Raw genomic sequence first — 19777 nt, 5'->3', positions numbered from 1 at the left:
CGATGAGAAAGAAGCCTTGATTACTATATCTGTAGTCCCATGGCTCAAATAAATTAGGTCACCCTCCTCATACATAAATTACTCAGTATGGGATTCCTTTATGCTTTGAAGAAAGGAGGGAAGAACATTTAATGAGGCTCTACTTTATGCACCATTTCTCAATCCTGGCTGTAACTTAGCATCACCTGAGTCCCCACCACAGCTGCTACAGAGCACTCTGGGGTGGGGCTGGACCACTGGCATTTGGTAAGAGCTCCCAAGTGATCCTATGCATAACCAGGATTGGAATCTACTGTACTGGGCACAGGGCTGGAACTCAAAATCTAGCAGCTGACAGCAGCTCAGAGAAGGAAAGAATCATCATGACCAAGCTGGTACCCAGTGGTGAAGGGACAGAGCTGGAATCGAAACCAGGATCTGCTGTCTAAATCCAGAGCATTTTGGTTTTTCTGCTTCTATAGGTACCTCCATTGTTTTCAAAAGGCAGGGATATCCTCTCAGAGTCTGATCTGCAAAAATTGTAAATAGGCTCTTTCAGATCCTCTCGGTTTCCCCTTCACAGCTCTGTCCACCATTGATCTGTGCTGACTGTACAGTCAAGGTTCTAGAAGCAAAAATCAAGAGGACCAGGAGCTGAGTAGGTAAGGACGTCCTAGGAAAAATAGTAAAGCCAAGAGCTACCATTCACATTGAACACTCTTGCCTGTTAGGCCCTGCGCAAGTTACCAAGTCGTTGAGGTCAATACTTCTGTTTTCCATTTTATAAATGAAAAAATTATAGAAGCTCAGTGAATCTTAGTAACTTGCTTGGATTCATAGAGAAGTCAAGCCCAAGTCTGTTGGGCATTTTCCTCTACCTTACATGGCCTTGGGAAGAACTTAATCCGAGTATATAGGGGAACCATCCCCGGTGGAGAAAAAGGAACTCATGACTTAGCTATCCTCAAAGAAGTTACTTTAAAGACCCTGGAAATAATGACGCTGATTCAACAATGACAAGGTCTCACAAAACTGTCACATTCTTTCATGACAATTCTGCCACCAATCCTAACAGACACTCATTATTCTCCCTATCTTATGGATATAAAATCTAACTCATGGAGATAGGAAGTGACTTGCCCAAGGTCCCACAAAGTGTCGAAACCAGGAGCTGGGGCTGTCCACAAACTTGGTATCTCTTTCGAGCTGCCAAGAAGGGAAGTGTGGCAGATCTCTGGTGGCAAAAATTCACCAGGGCCAAGGCACCTGCCGACTTCCCAGGAAATAGTTCTAGGACCAGCATCCCTGCCTCTGCTGCTTGGTGGCTCAGGGCTACTTCTTAGTCAAGTGAGTTTTTGTTGTAATCATTCAACCTATAAAAAAGGAATGCCTGTCTTATTTATTCCTTGAAAGGGATGAGCCTATGACTGGGAAATGCTGAGGGGTAGACAAGGCATTAGGACAAAGTGCATCCAGGCAAGCCAGGAGGGGAGCTTGTGAGCCTCTACCAAAGAAGGCACAAGCCTCCAAGGCAGCTGGAGGCTTGTACCTTCCTCGATAGAGGCTCACAAGAAGCCTTGTGTCTGTTCCCCACTCCGCCATCCCCAAGCCCATGTGACAGGGGCGGTGTCATGCAACCACCAGACGCCCCTCTCCCTCATCTGGAAAGGGTGGATTCTGCCGATTTCATGAATGTCCTAGGGATACATCAGCTTATGTTCTAGATAGTCCTGCATGTCAGGCCTTGAAGCCATCTGTATCTTTATTTACCTGTATGTGCCAGATGTTCTACAGAAGTGAACACTTAATCCTTACCGCCAAGTGATATGAGATGGGATCTACCACTTTCCTGATTTTATAGAGAACACTGAGGCACAGAATGCTGCTCAAGGTCATATGGCAAGGAGGTGTGGATCAGGATCCGAGCCTAGTTCTTACAGGCTTTAAAGCTGATGTTCTTCCCAAGACTCCATGCTGCTCAGTCTGAAAAACCTCAAAGTGCACATACAAATGGACTTAACCGGCCATAAGGAGGAATTAAGTTTGGACATTAGGAAATACGTCCTGACCTTGAAGGCAAGGCAGACAAACACAACTGAATAAACTAGACATTCCAAAATTGCTATGAAGGGCAGAATAAGAGCAGCTGGGAGTCTCTGACCATACAACATAGCAGAGAGAGGACAGGGCCTGAATGCTCTGGGCACCCAGTTGCCAAACTTTTTAGGTTAGTTCAGTTAAAAAAAAAAAAAAAAAAAAAAAAAAAAGTAAAAGAAAATAAAACCAAAACTTTAGAGGAAAAAGCTAAAACAATCATCTCAAAACCACCAAAAGTACTATTAATTCACAGGCTACCACTTTCAATATTGCATCTATTTCCTAGTCCTGCTTCAATGAATGTTTGCTTTGGAAAACATACTTGGGATTTAATAGTACAGCATTATTTTTTTTTTTAGAACATAATTTTATTGTGGCATTTTCCTATGTCACAAAAACACATGTTTGAAAATGACATTTAATCTTTATATAATATCCCACTGTTTGGCTGCCATTCTTTACTTGCCCGATCCAATTGTTTATCTTTTTTTTTTTTTTTTTTTTTACTATTATAAATAACACGGCAATGAACATTTTTATTCTGACATCTTTTCTGCCCATCTCTGATTATTTTCTTTGGCTAGATTCCTAGAATTGGAACACTGAGCTAAAGGGAACAAGTGTTTCTAGGACTACTGACAGTTATTGCCAAATTGCTTTCCTAAAAGGGTGTATTAATTTGCATTTCCACCAGCATCAAAGGAGAGTACCTGTCTCCCAGCACCCTCTCCAGAATCCAGCATTGTCTTAGAACTATCTCAGCTAATAAGAGAAGTGAAAAATAGTAGCATGAGTCTGCGAAGAGACACACAGTGTTTGATAACCTACCTCTAGTCATACAACCTGTCTGTGGCTCAGCCAGGATTTGAACTGAAACTGCTCAGCTCAAGGAGCCAGGTCCCTAACTACTACTGGGGTATGCAGTACTCAGCCACATCGCAGCTATTGTTTTAGGCTATTGTCCCTAAGAGTTCTACATGGGCAGGGATCTTTACCTTAGTCTTTCATTATCCCAAGTTATTAGACCAATGCTCTGTAATAGAACTTTCTGCGATGATAGAAATGCTCTATATCTGCACTGTCTGATATGATAGCCACTATGCTCTACTGAGTACTGGGAATCTATCTAGTGTGATTGAGGGAATGAATTTTTAATATTATTTAATTTTAATTAAATGTAATTTAAGTTGTCACTAGTGACTACTGCACTCATTGCCCAGTGCAGCTCTCGAATATCTAGCATGTCGCCCAATAAATATCTGTTAAGTGACAAACTCAAGTAATATCTTAATTCCACCTCCCTCTACCATCCTTCCTGCAAGGCAAAAGTTTGCCTCTTCCATTCTCATCTCTGTGTGTCCATTGGTTCTCTCAAATGCAGGCTTAATGCTATTTATCTGCCATATGGGGGTGATGTGAAGATCAGCTTAATTAATGTTTGCAAGGAGGTGCATTGATGACTGGTTCTCAGAATAACTGCTCGTTAATAAAACGTTTAAACGACTAATTCTCGTCCAGAGGCCCAAGGATGGCTGAGCTTATTCAGTAAAGAGCTGGTTTTTCTGACTCACTCTGAACTAGATCCTTGCACTGTAGACCTCATCAATACAAACTCCTTTCATCTGCAAGTTTCCACCAATCAGAAGAGACTGAAATGTACCTTCACAATGGTTTTGATGTCACAGTTTGACGAGTAAATTAATAATACAAATAAGATTGGGGAGGGCAGATATTTAACCAACTTGAACAAATTGCTTTTAAGCTCTTAAGCACTTTCATTGCTTGCATGATAATGAAGCAGATTTTTAAATGTCTTCATCCACTCTCAAAGTAGACCCAGTAAAAAGACCTCTAAAAAGAAACACTTTGCTAAGCCTCAGTTTTAATTACATGGTGTTCCAGAAAGTTACAAAGTGGCTATTGCAGAAGAAACAAGGTTTTGGAGCCAGAGAGGCCTATGATCACATGCTAGCCCTAAGTATGTGACCATGGGCAAATGGCAAATGGCGTGCCTCACTGAGTAACAGTTTCCTCATCTAGAACAAGGCAGTAATAACAGCTACATAACGGATACTCAGTATGTGTTTGTTTGACTCTTGGCCCTGTTCTTCCACCACCTCCAACCACCAGATGAGAGAACGTTGTCCCTCCCTACTCTGCTAGCTAAAAGATGCCAATTCTCAAAATCCAAAGGAAAGAATGGATATATCCCTTCATGGTGTTATCTATAAATAAAAGACAGCTCCTCTTGATGTCTGGCAGTCATTATTATTACTTTCTGAAAAAATACAGAGTAGGAAGTAGCTTGAAACCTGGCTATTAAAAGTGTGGACCAGTGACAAACATCATGGCATCATCTTGGAGCTTACCAGAAATGCAGACTCAGCCCCCTTTTCAGACCTACTGAATCAGAACCTCTATTTTAACAAGACTCTTGGGTGATGTGTGTGCATATTAAAAGTTTGAGAAGTGTGACACTACAAAACATCAAATCCACTCTCCTCTCCCAACCTAATTTTACAGAGAGGGAAACATTTCAAGAATGGGCAAGTGTTTTACCCTAAGCATAATGTGTTAGCTGCAACTCTTTTGCTTGATTTTCAAGGGGTTCAAAGACCAGATTTTTAGAATCGACAATCATTCCCCAGCAAGAAATTCATCTCTTTAAAAGAAAACATTCTTAAAACCTAATGTGCTTGAGGGTTATAATGATTTATCAATTGTATCTGACAATCATTGCCACTGTGGGCCCAAGCAGTAAGCCATGCCCAGAGCCAATGCAGGACTCAAGGAGACTGGGAGTAGGGGGAACTGCACAACTGGTTTTGAGATGGGGCTACATTTCTGCCTTGTGTTCTTTTTGTTTTCCAAATGAAAGAAAGGCCCTGATTTGATGTTCAGAACATGACAAAAGACAAAAAATGTTCCACTGCCTTCCCTAGTGAAACTGGACAGGGGTCAGAATCAAAGGCAGCATCTAAACACTTGTCAGAATTCTGAGTCTGCAACCAGTGCAGTGGGTTTCCTCCATGGTGACCACACCATGGAACAAGGCTGAGGTGACCTCTCTCAGATCTAAAGGAACTCCCGATATCTCCTGCTGGATAAAGGGACACCTTGGAAAAGGTAGGACTGGATTTCCCCCAGTAGCTCCACTGAATTCTTTGCCAGATGACAAGTCCCCTAACCACAGGGAAAAATCTTTTCTGGGTCACAGAAATCTGACACGTGAAAGCAAGACTGACAAATACACCCTCTCACTGAACCGGCCCATACCAGGATGGGCTACCTCCACTTTGGAAACTTAATGTAGGCACATTAATTTAATTTTTTACTGTGCCCAGGCACCCTGAAGAGAGACAGCTGGGTGGATTTTCCAGCAAAATGCCCTGCAGCGGGTGGGGAGAAGCTTGCTGTGGGTAGTCCCAATTGTTTCCTTTGTCAGATTTCCTAGGCCGCCATTCCAAGGCCTCTGAGCCAAAGGAAAAGGGAAGGGGGCAGGGCAGGGAGGGGTGGAATCCACCGCCTGAGCAAATGCTAGACTCACACACTTCTCTGAGGAACTGTTTGTCATTCACTGTGGAGCCAGCCCCACCTACAATACAGAGGAACATATTTACATATTTCAACTCCATTGCTGGCTGAAGCGCTACAGAAAGTGATGATTCGTAAACAGCCAGGGAAGAAAAATGTTCTTGAAAAAGGATTTGCCTATCACTTCAGCAGAACAGCTCAAAGTTATGCAAATCCCTTGCTTGAGGTTTGATTGTCACCCCTACCTCCCTCTACTACCCAGGCTCCCAAGCCTATAAGGGATTGAAAAGTAAACAGCCATGTTCTGGTTTAAAAGATGAAGTAGAAATCACAGTGTAGCCTACTGCTTCTCATGTGTGACAGAAGTCTTAGCATGGCATATGCCTGTGACCCTGCCATCCTGCTTTCTAGGAATTGTTCTCAAGGAAATACTATAATTATACAGTGTGCAAAGCATGGTTACTGCAGCTTTGTTTTAATTTTAAAAAAACAACTAAAAATAAACAAAAAGTCAAAATTTCAGTACTGGTTAAATAAATGATGGCATATTAAAACACTGAGCTTCTATGCAGCCATTAAACATGTTGCCATAGGGAGAAATAGTATAACATGGAAAGATCTGTCATTAAATGAAAATACATATTCAATACATTTTAACTATGATCTCATTTTTTTATCTCATAAAGTCACACATTATGACTCAAAAAGTGGTGAAACTTATTTTCCTTCTGCTTTTTTCTCTATTGTCTTACCTTGCTACAGTGAGCACAGATACTTTGATAATTAGAATACAATAAAAATCTTTAAAAAACACTGGCAAAACAAATACAGAGGAGTAAAACATCTACATTTAAACTGTTTCATTATAAGTTTTTCTCGTGGAAAACTATGTGTTCAGAGACCCACATATGCCGGACTCCCTGGAAACTGGGACACATGTTACTTTCCAAGTGGCCCCCATAGCAGTCTGTCAGTGCAGGGCAAAGATAGAGTGAGTCAGCTTTCAGCTATAGTAAGCCAGACTGATAAACCCTGTAAGAAGGCAGGTAAAAATCGTCTCTCAGATCTAGAACTGACGTTGATTTACCCAGCTAGGCTCTTAGAATCAAATCTGCAAGGAAATGTTTTAAATCCCATTGTTCTTTTGTTTCCCTTTTGAGATTTATGGAAGTGGGGGAATGTATTGGGACAGAACAATGGCCAGCTGGAGGTCTAGGCAGAGGAGCAGTTTATGGGGACCAGAAAGGGGAGGCGGAGTACCCAGGTGAGGATTTACACCAGGTGACATTCAATCTCCTTTTCTTCAACCCCTCTGAGTTAAAGAGTGTAAGAGGGCATCTTACCTCGAGTCCCTCGCTTTTACTGTCCAACAGTCTTTATCCTAAATTCCTAATGACCCTCTTAACCGTATTTTTAACTCTTGATCTGGAAATATCTGGTTATGTAACATGCCAATCTGCACAAGGATGTAATTCTGCCATAAAAAAGGACTCAATGAGGGAGAAATTCTAACAAAACTGGAAATGACTTTTCTAAGAAAAGAGAAGATATTTTTGTTTCAAGCACTTGAGCTGTTTTTAAATAGACCATGGATGCAATGTTGCTGGTTCTTTTGGGGCTGTTGATTTTTCCTGCCCAACCCCCACCCAACAAATGCACAGTGTTGTAAAGGGATGAAGAAAGTGGAAGGGAATGATCATCTGTGAGGTTTTGTGACATTAATCCTTACTTTGTTGTAAACTAGAGGATATCTTCCCATTTATTCGAAAGCAAACTGAAATACCAAAGGAGGCCGCATCGCCATGATTTCCACCTAGTAAATAAAGGAGTTAAAGTCACATTCCATCAACTGACTCCCACAAAATCAGACAGGGTTAGAGGTTATACAACAGAGAGATCTATTGGGAGGTCCAATTCGTCCAGTACTATAATACCCAGTCTTCCACTGCAACACCCGTTCAGTGGGAACCTCATATTCCAGATTATTCCCTTCGCTGTAGAACTGCCCTCTGATGAGGATTCTTTAGGCTGAACACTGGTTCCACCGCGCCTGCTCCCCACCCGCGCAGTGAGCAAGGCTGACCCTACTTCCCACCAAAGTCCATTAGGATAGTTTATTGACTTACTGGCCCCTTTCTACCCCCATCCCCCAAAAGAGGCCTTGATGACCACAGGAAGCTGGCAGACAAATCCGAGAAATCTCGAAAACCGAACCTTTCCATCCCTGACAACTTCCCCACCCTCAGAGGACCGTGAATTCACACGCCCACCTGCGCTCTGCCCCCGCTCACTTAAAGATACATGCTGAGAATAAAACCTTCCCTGAATTACGCCCCTAATGCTATAGGAACATCTCCTTCCTAAGTTTTGCCTGGAGAACGTGGGGGCGTTCACTTCCGCGACATTCACAAGGAGCCGCTGACAGGCGACGCTCGTTCGCCCCGGGAAATCAGCTCAGACTGGTCCAGTTCCACTAGGTGGAAGAACTTCCATCATCACCCTCACCAGAGAAAACAGATTCTTTCCCATCATTCTCTTATAACGCCCACAAGGAGGGGAATCCCATTTTTGCTCCATGTCTGGCCTCGCCGCACACCCCCCTCCAGGCTCGCTCGCACTCTCTCCCACACACGCGCGCGCATACGCACGCACACACACACGCGCGCGCGCGCATACACGCACACACAAACTTGCTTCCACCACCACCTGTGAAAACATCCCTCCTAACTTTGGCGAGGAGAGCTCCGGGGCCGAGCTGAGCTGCGGAGCGCCCGAAGCGCGCCGGAGGGCGGAGGATGGGGCCAGGCAGGGAGAGAGCAGCGCGATCCGACCGGGACCTCGCGCGGCGCTGCTGTCCCGCTAGCACCCCGCCGGAACGCCGCGGTCTGGGCTGGGGTTCCCGCGCAGGCCCCGCCCACCCGGGGGCCCCGGCTCAAGCGGACTGCGGCGCGGCGGGTAGAGGAGCCGGAAGCCTGGGACACCCGGCGGACGACGACCGAGAGCGCGAGAGGGCCTTGGCCCGCGCAGCCGACCCGGGGCGCCGTAGGTGGGGGGCGTTTAGGGGTGGCGGCGAGAGGCCCGCGAAGAAGACGGAGGCGCCCGAGCGGCGCGGAGACCGTGGAGCGGGAGGGAGCGGGGAAACAGGTTGCCGCCGAGCCCGTCCCCTCCCCGCGACCGCCCCGAGGCGACCGGATTCCCGCCCTGTCCCGAGCAAGCACAGCCCCTCCTGGGCGCCCTCCTCCTTCCCGGATCCTCGCGGCCGGCCCGCAGCCTCTCAGGCAGCCGGGTTAAAGGCGCCTTCAGCAAGGTCAAGGCGCGGCTGGCCGGCACCTGGGGATTTTCCCCAGCAGAGCACGAGCTTTGTAATCGCATTGTTAAGGATCATGGCAGCGGCAGGAAATCCGAAAGGCCCCACAGGTCTGCGAAGGGAGGATTTATTTTACAGCGCAGAACACACTCAGACCCGGGATTTCAGGACCGTGGAATGTGGCAAAAACAAAACCCTGCCCTCCACCCAAGCACACCACCACCTCCTGCCTGCGGGGGGTAGGCAGTTCAGCGCCACTGAGCCTCAGACTTAAGCGTTCCGCACGCCTCTGTCAGGTCTGGGGTGGTTTGTCCCTCTACAGGCGGAAAAAAAAAAAAAAAAAAAAAAACCGATTTAAAAGCACTCCACTACTGTGGTTTCTCTATCAAAGACCATCAACATGCTACAGGCTGCGGCAGCTATGGGAAGCAGGGAGAGGAGAATAAACGCAACAGAAGCAAACCGCGGTCCGCGTAGGAGAGAAGCGAGGGGGCGGAAGCTGTAGTCTGCACCCATCCCCATCCTATCCCATTAACGCCCCGCTAGCCCAGGAAATCAGGAATGGGCACCTAATGGTGGCCAACCCCGGCAGAAACCAGCACTCTCCCTCCTAACCCCCCGCCTGAGTAGGCCTAGATGGCTGGCATGCTTGGCATCTCCAAGGTGGACCAGAGAGCGCAGGCAGGTTTCTAAACACGTGAAGGACACTGGGTGTGAAGATGGGTTGGAGGAGATCTGAGAGGCAGAGAAGCGAGGCTTAGGGCTTGCCCAGTATGCAAAGTTAGTTTCCTGAAAGAGCATCCCCTGCAAGGCCTCCCAACAACCCGAGACAGGTTCGCGCTCTGGGGACTCCACGAACCCTGGAGTTCGCGGCTTTTTCTCTCTGATCAATTCCAGAGTCTCCACCCTATTACCGAATCGATAACCGGTTCTTTGGAGACAGTAGCATCAGCACCCAACGCCGATCATGGAAGTGGGTGCCATGGCGCCAGGCGTCTCCCTACCCTCCGGTCCCGGGATGGGTGCGCCCCAGTACTTACATTCCCCAAGCAGGCAAACTTTAAGGCTTGTCTTTCACGAACCGGGGATTTCGCATCACGGTTCTGGGTAATCACTGAGCCAGTTTATATAATTGCCCGCGATGCCGTACGGCAGATCTTGCGTGCACGGTCGCACAGCTCAGCACTTGGGCACCCTCTCGCCCCCGCGCTCCAATCCCAAGCGTGCCCTGCCGCCGCCTTCCACAAAGCAGCAAGGCGATCTCGTGGATTAGTCAAAAATCAAGGGTGCAGGCAGGATTTACCAAAACCCAGGCAGCCTCAATGCGCCCCTTTCGCTGCATTGGTGTCTTACGGATAACTGCATCTCTACAAACCTCGCCAGGCCTCGGCGGGTGGGGGTGGGGGTGGGGGTACGGAGAGCCGGAGCGGGGGGTGGGGGTTGGCGCGGTTCTAAAGAGGATTCCTATTACCCAACCGAGTAATAATATCCTCGTACACTTGAACCAAGGTGCACAAATTGCCTTAACCTGTCGCCCTGAAGGGGAGACAACTTCCAAAGTTAGAGACCACGCAGTTGAATTTCCAGTACTTTCTAACCTCGCCTAGGCGGGGATAGGGCCGAGAAGTGGCGGGCAGAGGCCAGCAAAGCCCACCCTACCACACAGCCAAGGAGAGGACTCACCAGTTGAACCTTCCCTCGCCCCCAGTAATTGGCTGTGTATTCTCTCGCTGAGCGTACGTACACACACACACACACACACACACACACACACACCCCACTCCTATATCACCTTCACGTCTGCTTCCTTCAAGAGACTGCATTTTTAAAACGCGAGGAAAATGACGGAGCTCGGTCATCATATTTCAACCCAGAGCAAATTTCTCCAAACTGGGGGTGGGGGGGTGCGGGTGTGAGTAGACACACACAACACACACACACACATTCACACTCACACCCAGGAGCGCTCCGAGCGTCCACCCGCGGCTGCAGCCTCCACTCGCTGGGAAGGGAACGTCAGCACCGCTGCAGGGCGGCGGGCGAGGAGAGGCGAGCGCCTCGCGGGCTGCAGAGGGCGCGGGGCTGGGGTCGCTCTCCCGTTCCTCCGCTTCAACCGCGCTGCACGCGGGGCCGCTGCAGCCGGTGCTAGCCCCGCAGGACCGACTGCAGCCGTCAGAGCCCGGCGCCGCCTCCCAGGCTCCTCCAGCGCCCGCCGGGGCCCAGGGGTAGGCTGGTCTGCAGAGGGGCTGCGGACGCTGGGGCCAGGGCGGGGAAGGAGATCCCCGGGTTGAAGACGAACCCGGGCGCACCGCCTCCCTCCCACCCGCAGTCCCGAGTCCCGGACCCGCGCCCACCTCCCACTCTCCCCTAACCTTAGCTCTCAGACTAGTGCGCGGCGGGCTCCGGGGGCTGCGGCGACGGAGGCTCGGGCTCCAGACTGGTTCGCCTCGCCGGCAGCCTCCCACCCAGGCTCCCTCCCTTCCTCCCTCAGTGCGGGCCGAAGGAGCAGGAGAGCGTCTCCGGGAGCCCTGGGCGTCCGTACCAGCCGCCCCGACCCCGCCACGGTCAACGAGCGAAAAGGGGCGAGGAAGCCGGGGAGACGCCGCCGCGGTCCCCAAGGCGCTTTTCCATAGATCGGAGCGCGCTGCCTTACCGTGGCTGCAGGCTGCCACCGCCGGGAAAGCGGGGAGGACGGCGGCAGGGAGGCTCAGCGCCGCGCCGGTGGCTCCTCTGGCTCTCGGCGGCGCGGCTCCTCGGCTCGGCGAGCCCGAGCAGGGCGCCCAGGAAGGAGCGGGTCCCGGCTCTGCGCTCAGCTCCAGCGAGACCAACAATAGCTCCCTTTAGGGAGCGGAGCCCCAGCGAGCCTCCAGCCGCGCGCGCACGCCCGGCTCCCGCTCCCGGCCGCTGCCGGCCGGCGTCCCTGCCAGCACTGCTGCCCCACATGAAACAGCTGCAATCCCGAGGCTTCTGGGGGGTTGGAGCGGGTGTGTGCGCGCGCGTGTGTGTGAGTGTGTGTGTTTAATAGCTTCCCTCCTCTTCTTCCCCTCCCTGCCTGCTCGCCTGCCTGCCTCCGTCCCCCACCCTCGCTCTCTTACACACAGACAGAGAGGGCGAGCGAGAGAGAGACACACACACACACACACTCACACGCACACGCAGGTTACATGAATGGGAGGCGGGAGCCAATCCTGCGAGGCTGGGCGAGCCGCGGCGCACGGCGCTGCGAGCAGGACCGCACCACGGCGCGGGGGGGCGCCACGCAGGTGACGCGCGCCCTCCGGGGGCCCCTCGCCGCCTCTCCGCTCGCCCCAGTCTCTGTGTTCTCCCCGATGGCTTCCTCGTTCCTCCTTCCCTCCTTTCAGTCCGCTCCTTTCTCCATCTTCGCTCCTTTTTACTGCTTATTCTTTCTCGAATTCTCCTGGTTGTTTCAGCTCAGTATCTTCCTCGGTCTGCTCTTTTCTTTTACCGTCTCCGCTCGCTCAATCCCTTTCTCAAACTTTCTCCTTCCTTGTCCCGACTTTCCCCCACTTCCTCTCCTCCTGCCTTTTGTTCTCTCTCCTCCCGCTTTGGCCGTCTCCCCCGTGTCTATGTGGCGTTGTCCGGTCTCCCTGCCCTCCCCCTCTTCGCCCATCCCCGGGTTTCTCTGGGGCCGGTGGCTTCCCTCCCCGCCTACCCCCTGGTGTTATTTCACACCCTCAACACTTTTCCAGGGACAGCCCCTCTCCCATTCCTGCTGCAGCACAGCCAGAGGTAATTAAGAGCTGAGAACTTGAGTTCGTTCCTCAGGCTCACAAGATGCCCAAAAGAAAGGCCCTCCCTCGGACAACTTCTCTAAAACCATGGTAACAGCTACTCAGTCGTGATAACAATCATTTAAAAAATAACTGCAGAGAACGTGGTCGAAGAGATTTGTCCTTCGCCTTTCTGGACTGTGATCGCCAGCACATTTCGAGAAGGGCATTTTCATGGGATGGGAGAGGCAGCCTGGTGCAGCGGCAACTTGCAAGGGCTTTGGAGAGAGACGAGAAATTCCCACAGCAGCCCTGCTGCCTGCCAGCTGTGTCTTCGTGCAAATCATTATCTCTAGCCCTGCCTCAGGTTTCCCCTCTGTAAAATGGATAATCATACCTACCTCACCCCTTATGGTGAGGGGCAAAAGAGGGAACAAAGGAAAGAAAGCATTGGGCATATTGAAGTTCAAACAATATGACTTCCTTTCTCCTCCCTCCACAATTTTTTAAAAAACTCCCTTCATGATCTTCCCCTACATTGTATCACCAGAGTCTGAAGTGTGCAATGAAGCAGGCAATGGGACAATATAAGGTTATCGAAATGTGAAGCAAGGAGGTCTAGGATATTTGAAAAACTCTGTTGTATGAACAGGAGATTGTCTAGCCAGCTGATTTCAGAGGCATCACAGAGATTACAAACTTGGGGTGCTGGGATGCCCCTTCAACATCTCCTGACTAAGGCTTCCCGGAACTTCCCAGACAGAGGTAGGATTGGATGGGGGGGTTTCCTGCACTCTGTCCAATCTATTTTTAAAATCTTCATAACTGAGCACTGACCAGTGACAAAGCCTCTGAGACTAACTAAAATGTCAAGTCTCTGCCTTTGGATAGCATTTATCAACTTCACGTCCTCACTACAGATATCAAATGTTTTCCATAAGCTATGATGGACAGTTAGAGTCAGTCCTTTGACAAATATTTGTTGACTCTGTCACTGGCACTGTGGTGGGCTGTGGGCATCCAGCAGAGAGGCAAGCAAGCCTTGCCTTTGTGAACCTACAGAGCGATGGACATATCTGATGAATGGGCATTGGGAAATGAGTCATATATACCTTGAGAAATATCATTTGTTTGGTGGACAGAATCTTTCAATATATGAGGTCCATGGCAGAGGGAATGAGAAAGGAATCCTTGAGTGAAAATTTTGGAATCCACTGTTCATTCTGTGCACTTCATTCGACTGATGGAAAAACAGTCCCAAGCTAAAAGTAGCAGGGGCAAGTATGATGGGAAACAAGATAGCTTGCATCCTCTCAAAGTATCTTTGATTAATTTCAAAGGGAAAAACAGTAACTTTACAGTTCAAAAGCCTGGCTAACTCTGCCTGAAGTAATGAATAAGTCAGTATCGCTGGTAATGTGATAGGTAGACGTTGTGCGCCTCCGATGTGACACACTGAGAGGGACAGAAGAACCTCACTTCTGTGGTATTCCTTGCCCTGATTCTAATCATGAAGAAACATCAGACACACCCAAGTTGAGGACCATTTAAGGAAATAATTGTCACGTACTCTTCACAAACACCAAAATCAGGTAAGCGAGAGACTCTGCAACAGTTCTAGATTAAAGAAATGTCTTAGCTGTCATGACGATAAATGTAACACATGGTCCTGGATTGGGACATTAATAAGACAATGTTTATTTCTTGATCTTGATACTTACTCTTTTTATGCAGAAGACTTTCCTTGTTTTTAAGACCTATACAACTGAAGTATTTCGAGGTTTAAAAAGATGAAGAAATTCCTGCCTTCAAAAAGAGGCATAGTATGGTGGGTTTCTGCCTAAGGAATAGGCACAGTGTGAGCACAGAAGGCTTCCAACCAAATCCCTGGGGGTAAGGGAAGACTTCCTGTAGGAGGTAGCATTCGAGTTGAATTGTGAAGGCAAGAAAGTCAGCTATACCATAAGGGAAAGGGGGTGCTTTTTAAATAGAGGTAACCATACAGGGACATGGACGAAAGCACGAGGCAGATTAAGGCCTCAGAGTTGGCACATGAAGGGAGTGCCTGGGACAGTGTAGACAAATAGATCAGGTTGGATTTTGAAGGGGCTTGAAGGAAGCTAAGGAACTCAAACATCTTGAAAGCTCAGGTATAGTGGGGATGGGGAGCAGAGACTTATGAAAGACTTTTAAGTAGAGGAGGCATGTGATCTTAAGTATTTGAAAAAGAGGATCTGGAAGCAGTGTAAAGAAGTAGATTAAAGGCCAGAGAAGACCAGAGATGCTGAATTAGGTCACTTAGGTAAACTCGGGCAATTGCAGCGAGGATGGAGAAGGGAGGAGAGATTTAAGAGAGATCGAGGGTGTAAAATGAACCGATTCTGGTGACTGGCTGAATGGGGGTGGGCAAGGAGAAGTCCAAAGTGACTCCTAATTCTCAAGCATGGGTATTTGGGTGGAGGGTAGCACTATTCACTTCCATGTCAAGAGCATTCAAGGAGGAAGCAGAGATTTAGAGGGGAGGGTAAGGTCAGCTGTTACCGTGCGGTAGCTAGCCTGATATTCTCCAACACAGTCACTTTGTGCCACAGGAAACCCAGCTAGAAAATTCAGCCTAAGACCCTCCAAATGGCCTGCCCCAGGTATCACCCAGAAAAACAAACAACAAACAAATAAACAAAACCAATAGATTAGATATAAGAGCAGTATATTATTTGTAATAATGGGGAAAAAATTGAAACACCTTAAATTGTCAAGTAAGATATAAGTAAGTTGGGGATACCTGGGTGGCTCAGTGGGTTAAGCCTCTGCCTTCAGCTCAGGTCATGATCTCAGGGTCCTGGGATGGAGACCCACATAGGACTTTCTGCTCAGCAGGGAACCTGCTTCCTCCTCTCTCTCTCTCTGCTTGCCTCTCTACCTACTTGTGATCTCTGTCAGTCAAATAAATAAATAAGATCTTTTTTTTAAAAAAATAAGATATAAGTAAGTTGGAGGACAGCCTTGTCAGATTATCTAGCCACTCTAAAGTTGTTCTTCTTTGCAGAGTTTCTCAGGCCATGGAAAAATGCCAATGCTATCATGTAAAATTTTTTAAAAGCAGGTTTCAAAATTGTTAACTGCACAAACATCTTCCTGGAGAAAAACCTGGGGGGAAAAAATCCTACCAAAAACATGTCAATGGTTGCCTCTGGGTGATAGGATTATGAGTAATACATATTTTCTTCTTCAAGCTTTTTGGGTACTTTCTAACTTTCCCACAATGACATTCATTACTTTCAGAATAAATTTTTTTTTAATGGCTGTGACCCCCCCCTTCTACCTTATCCCTTTTTAATCCACCCTTCCTACTCCCCCTGAAGACTAACTGCCTTTTAAGCTTTATCTCTGAGAGTGAAATAAGAGGGCATTTAACAAATCAGGGTAAATTATCAGCTGGGCTGAAGAGGGGGAGAAGGTGTTCTTTCTCATGCAGGCAGATATGTTATTAGAGCTGTTGAAACTGTATATATTAAAGACTTGCATTGCCCTTATTGATTCTATGCTATGTTACCCAGAAAAGAAAACCTATAGTGGGGCCAAGAAAGTGTGAGCCTTGAAAGGGCAAGTTTTAATTATGAAATGTATTTATTTGCAAAACCTCTTCTCTTCATAGTCCAGCAGTTGTTGTAAAACTGTTTCAGAAAGCAGGTACTTCAGCAAGGAGACACGTGGGGGCAAGGGGCAATGCTTCATGCCTAGCATCTGATACATGTCAAATACACAAACAGTTTACATAGGATTGGAATACCCACTGATAAGCGCCATCAAACGTTCACAATTAGAGGGCAAGAAAAGTGCCAGACCGCAGATGTTCTCATTCTTTGGAAAGTTTGCTGTAAATGGCTCCCTGGTAAGGTTCCCTCAACATCTGTGATTTTCAACTCACAGAAATGTTTTACTATGTGCACAGGTTCCCCAACCTAATAATGATACCTTATGCAAGCAGAGCCCTTTACCTTTTCAAAGGCCCTCCACACCTGTTGATTCATTCAAACCTTACACCCCTGTCCCCCTTCCCACTAGGATCCTTCCTGTTACTTCCAGTTTGCATAGGAGCAACAGAGACCCAGAGACTCAGAGAAGTTGCTAGAACTAAGGAAAGAATGGGAGACATTCTTGGAAACCCCTCTATGTGACTCTGACCCCTCACATGTGAGTTCTGTTATCAACTCCTCAAGGTTACTTGGGAAGGAGGGTGAATAAACTGGGGTGTGTGTGCTTCTGGCTCAACAGAATTAGAAGGGACCCCATTCTCCAGAATTCCAGGACCGTGCCTTTCCCAGAAAAAACCCATTTTTAAAAGCCAAGGGGGTGAGGCTAGGTGTTATTCTCTGGGAGGTAACTTAGTTTAAACTGTGAGCTTTCTGGGAGGTTTATCTAACCTGTGAGCTGGCTTTCTGTCTTGAGGGAATTCAATGCTAGTTTTGAGGGTTACACTGTCTGCTAGAGAAGGGGAAAACCTCTGCTTGGTCTCCCACACATCTTCTCCTTTGGAAAAATAGTTGCATCTTTCTCTTTCCCCACCTTTACTTCAATGTTCAGCAGAGTATTTGGTACTTAGGGGTTCTTAGTAAATATTCCTGCATGGAGTGAAGAAACAGATACTAGTAACAAAATCGCTAGCATTTTACCCAGGACTGAGCAAAGGACATTATCTCATTTAAATTTTAGAGCAACACCATGTGGTAGATATGGTTGTTGCCCCTACTCCATAGGTGAGAAAACTCCTAATGATTAATAAATGGCAAAGCCAGATTCCAGCTCAGGTTGTTCGAGGTCCAGGATCTTAGCCACCATACTGTATTGGATGGACAAATGAATGGATGGATGGATGGATGGTTGGATAGATGGGTGGATGGATGGATGGATGGATGGACAGATAGAATTAATGGCACTGGCAGTGAATGAGCTCTCCATGAACCCCTGCAGTACATTTGATGTGGTTAATCTTGTCTAGAGCAGGTCATCCCATGACTTTCCATGTTTGCATCCTGTTTATTTTCTTCATCATATATTACACAAGCTGCAATTACATGTTTATGAATTTGTTTTACTTTTTATTTTTTTAAAGATTTTATTTATTTTATTTGACAGACAGAGATCACAAATAGGCCGAGAGGCGGGGGTGGGGGGGAGTAGACTCTCTGCTGAGCAGACAGCCTGATGCGGGGCTTGATCCCAGGACCCTGAAGCCATGACCTGAGCCAAAGGCAGAGGCTTAACCTACTGAGCCACCCAGGCATCCCTACTTTTTCTTTAAACATCTGCCCCACTTGCAATATAAGTTGCAAACTCAGCTCCATAAGTGTCTTGGTCACTTTTATGATCTGCAACACCTAGCACAGAGCCTGGACCGAGGAGATAGTTCCATAAATATTTTTGAAGTGAGTGAATGAATGTGGGCTCCCTCCTTCTTCAGGGCTGGAGGGCCTGTGAGCGTGCATACACGACACTTGTGAAAGACGGGCATTTTGCACGAATTTACTCCCTCCCCTGCTGATGCTTGCTTTCTGCCTTGGAGGTCATGTAGTTCGGGCAGTGGAGCTGAGATTTGTGGGAGCACATCATGGTTCTGACTGTGCTCCTCTCTGGACATTTGCACCCAGATTGCACCCAGGGCAAGCACTGATCAGAAAATAGCAGCATCTGCTGTGGCCAAAGTGACTAGGTGGCAGAATCCCATGGTGGAAGCATCTTCTCTGATTAGGTCAGCCCTGGCTTTCACAGCAGAGAGGTGTTGTATCAGGGACATCACTTGCATAACATTTCTGTTCCAAGGGCTGCTGGCAGGGTCTCCTCCAAGGCGGGGGCAGGGGGCTCCTAAAGCTTTCCTCCTGCATACTTGAGTCCATGTAATTTTTCAAAAGAGGAAACCTCAGCCAAGGCCTCCTTTTTGCTAATTTTTGTTTTGTCTCTTTTCTTACTTGCCTAATAAACTTCTTTGCCACTTGAGATGAATCTGCCTTTTCTTCTGCAGGGTAGACCAGGTGGCAGAGGCTGGTCCTCTACAAAGCTAAATCAGAGCCTTTTCCTAGTTTCAGACCTCTGTAACCTTTACTAGAACTGTTTATTGGTTCAGAGGCCATTTGCCCAGAGGTAATCAGGAATGTAACAGATAAAGTAAACATAAAAGCAACCACAAAGGCCTTCACTAAATTACCAAGCCTCCGTAGGGTGATTCTAATGATTATGATACCAGACACTGACCTAATGCTTTATACATAGTCATACATTTAATCCATCTAACAGTCCTATAAAATAAAGTATATTACTACTCCCAAATCAGAATATAATCCAACATTCCTAGGATTTATCAGCCTGTGGGACAAAAGGAGTAGCATTAATGTTAATTCCCAAATAAACACTATTCTGGCCTGCATACTACTTTTTCCATATAACAATATATCTTGGAAATAAGTGCTTCCTCATTCTTTTTTATGATTACATACTATTTCCTTATAGGGGTGTACCATCTGAATTTAATCATAGGGATCATGGTGATTATGATATATTCATTTAAATAAGTATCAAGTACTTAACCTAAGATTAGGTCCATAGGAGCTACTCAAAAATTTTACTAAGGGAATTAAATTATTTGATAACTATCGGGTTTGTTGATTCTTAAAAAGAAGCAACCCATAAGAGGTTGAAGATTCAAATCAGTTGGGAAAGGATGAACCTTTCAATTAACAGTGTCATTATAACCAACAAATCATTTTGGAGGGAAAAAGTCAGATCCCTGTCGATTACAATATCCCTCTAAAATTTTTCATACTGAATATAAAAAATGAAATTAGAAAATTCTAGGAGCAAATAGGTGACAATTTACAACATTTTGGAGGTGAAGAAGGAAGCCATGTTTAAGTGTGACATGAAAAGGAAAAAAATTTTAAAGAAAAATGTCAAAAACTTGACTGTACAAAATTTTTGAAATGTTTGTATATTTATAAAACCAAGACAAGAATAAAAGGAACAAAATGTTGAGGAAGTATCTGAAACATACACAAAAAATTGCTACTATCCTTAATATATAATGAGGTTTTACAAATGTATAAGAAAAAAAGACATCTCAATAGAAAAGTAGGCA

General features: G+C 47.0%; 1 protein-coding gene across 1 annotated transcript in view; it reads right to left on the bottom strand.

Moving 5' to 3' along the window:
• Positions 1-12005, bottom strand: part of TENM4 (teneurin transmembrane protein 4) — a 721609-nt gene extending 709604 nt beyond the window's left edge. The window contains exon 1 of the mRNA XM_059187848.1: positions 11571-12005. The gene's annotated coding sequence lies outside the window, so the exon portion shown is untranslated. The remainder of the gene's footprint in view (positions 1-11570) is intronic.
• Positions 12006-19777: the final 7772 nt, after the last annotated feature.

Source organism: Mustela lutreola, chromosome 1 (assembly GCF_030435805.1).
Source record: "Mustela lutreola isolate mMusLut2 chromosome 1, mMusLut2.pri, whole genome shotgun sequence".
Classification (NCBI taxonomy): domain Eukaryota; kingdom Metazoa; phylum Chordata; class Mammalia; order Carnivora; family Mustelidae; genus Mustela; species Mustela lutreola.
This window is presented reverse-complemented; position numbering and strand designations above follow the sequence as displayed.